This window comes from Carlito syrichta, unplaced genomic scaffold (assembly GCF_000164805.1).
Source record: "Carlito syrichta isolate Samal-C Ts95f unplaced genomic scaffold, Tarsius_syrichta-2.0.1 Scaffold303661, whole genome shotgun sequence".
Classification (NCBI taxonomy): domain Eukaryota; kingdom Metazoa; phylum Chordata; class Mammalia; order Primates; family Tarsiidae; genus Carlito; species Carlito syrichta.
In genome coordinates this window covers 357,475-360,078 of record NW_007247757.1, presented here as the reverse complement: position 1 = coordinate 360,078, position 2,604 = coordinate 357,475, and positions in this window count along the sequence as shown.

Sequence of the window (2,604 nt, the reverse complement as noted above, 5' to 3'; positions counted from 1 at the left end):
AAAGGAGAAGGAAAGCAATTTTATTATTGAATAAACTTAAACCAGAATGTGGTGTATATCACAGGCAATCCGCTAAAAGATTGCAAAAAAATGCAGAAGAAAAGCTCACCCCTTTATATAGTCAAGCAGATACAACTCAACAAATACCTGTTCTCAAGGTAAACAATAATTAGTTCTCAAGTAAGAGAACTGGACCATTTGTCACACATAGTTTATCCTACATTCATGTGGTAGTCGGTATGACCATCTGCATTCGCTTACTGGCTTTATCCAAAGAAAACATAAACTTCTCATAGAGTTATGATAAAAGGCAGTTTGAAACTCAAAGTGAGGCACCAGGTCAAGTCAGGCTCCTACCTTTCCAAAGAAACAGGGAGATATGGGTATTGACTTCCTTTATTATTACATTTCAGAGAGATGGATCCCAGGTCCTTGAGAAAGACATTCTTGGACTGTAAAGCTTAAGAGACTTACTTAACTACTTTTTAAAAATGTTTTCATAGAGTTTAAAGAGATGGAGATAATTTACAATTACACATTTTCTGGAGCTAAAAAAAATCTAAAAAAATATTTTAAAAGCCAGTGAGTGAGTCTCTTCTCCTGTTTTCAACAGAGAATTTTTCATTTGTATCTGCACTCACAGGGTACACACCCAGCACTGATGGGGGAACAACTCATGAGCGAGGCTGGCTGAGTGCTCACAAGGGAAGGGACTGTCATTTCCTCTTAGGCCTCTGTTCTTAGTGTCTGTCTGTGGTCCAGGACTCTTACTTCTTCATGCACTCACATTGAAATACTGTGTTCTAGCCAAAAATCTAGGATTTTATCTGTTTGTTCAAAAAAATGTATTTTTTTTTTATTGTGCAGATGTAGCTTCTATATTCTAAGAGCACTTCAGCCCATTTGTCTTAATTTGCAGTCTCTAATCAACTAGCAAGATAACAAGAACTGCCACTGCAGCTACCACAAGCTCCATCTACTTAAGAAAAGTTTCTATTTTGTGAGCATAATGGCAAATCTAACATTGATCTGCTGTATGTAATTATGCGTGCCTATTACAGATAGTACCAGTTTAATATTGAACTTATTTTTGTTAGTAAATTACCAACAAATTTTACATTAATTATTATAATGGGAATTTTTAAAAGGTTACTGATAAGGACTTCCACCTGCAAGTGTGTACGAGTGTGAGGCAGGGTTATTTGGAACAGATCATGTTCATAGATTAAAACATACAGGTACAACAGGGCATGAAAAAACGGAATGATCTCCTGAGTAAAGTGCAGAGTTGAAGAAAAGCAGCCTTACATTTCAGTTCCAGCTGGACCACAGATTGACTATGGGATCTTACCCAAGTTTTTTGTATATCCCAACCCCAAAAGAATACACGTATATGCTCCATGGGGCTTGGTCTCTTTATTTGTCAAACAAATAACAACAACAACAACAACAAACTACCTTATGTGGAAAATTTAATGAAAAGATAAAATTAACTAAGATGTCAGAGTGTTTTGAGAAAAATAAAAGTATCACACAATGTAATTATTACTGTCCTTATGTAATAAACCACTATGGAGAGCTGGTAAATCCTATAGGATTTCAGAGCTAGGATTTCTCTAGGATTTGGTGAAAAGGGTGATCAAGACAAGCATAATGCCTGCTTTGTACCAAGCCCCATATTTATTGATAAGTCTGAACCGTTGAGGAGCAGCTTCATGACACAGGCGACCTTGGTTGAACCTTAAAATGTACTTTGCCTCCAGGTAGCTAGAGAGTAGAAAGAAAAAGGAGTTCCCCAAATGGTAAACCAAGAGACAGAGAAATCATCATTTGTGGGATTTGCAGGAAGAGAAACTTAAGGGCCAATTTTTGTTGAATATCACCCAAATCTCAGAAATTCAAATGACCTTCTGGGTGCAAATAGCCTGTGACAGGACATGAATTAACTTAGTTGAGTAAGTGGATTACAGCTCTGAGCCTGAGTGTAAAGAGGCCTAGCTGTCTAACTTCGAGTAGCAGAAATAAATCTAAAGAGCAGAAGGCCAGTACGGGACTTCGGGCAATAAAACAAGTAAATTAGGGACTGTTGACCAGACGTCTGGACTCCACTTACTCTGTCATATTCCTAAATCCATGCAACTTTGCCACGTGTGTTTTTCTTGCCTCTTTCCAAGGATCCAGAACATGACTGATAAGCTTTATCCACGAGAAAATGTGCAAACGCCCTCCACACTCTATCTCTCCATGCCTGTCTCCCGCGATGCTACCCCTAACCCTCTGGGCATTCACTCACGTGCCCACTCACACAAACCTTGTACACTAGAGCTGAGCCCGGATCCTCGCTTACAATATGTCATTACCACAGTTGTCATGGAAGCTGATAAGTTTTCAACGAATCCTAATGAAAGTTTCACTCTGATCCTCATTGTGTAATCTCCAGTTTCTGACAAACAGTGAAAAGAAACCAAACATGGTTCATAATGAATCTGTTCAAATGACAAGGATTATCATGGAAATAGACAGCAGCACAAAATTAATTTGTTCCTGTAACAGAGACAATGACAGGAACAGAAGTGGATACAGAGCTATTTGGTTCTCACTGAA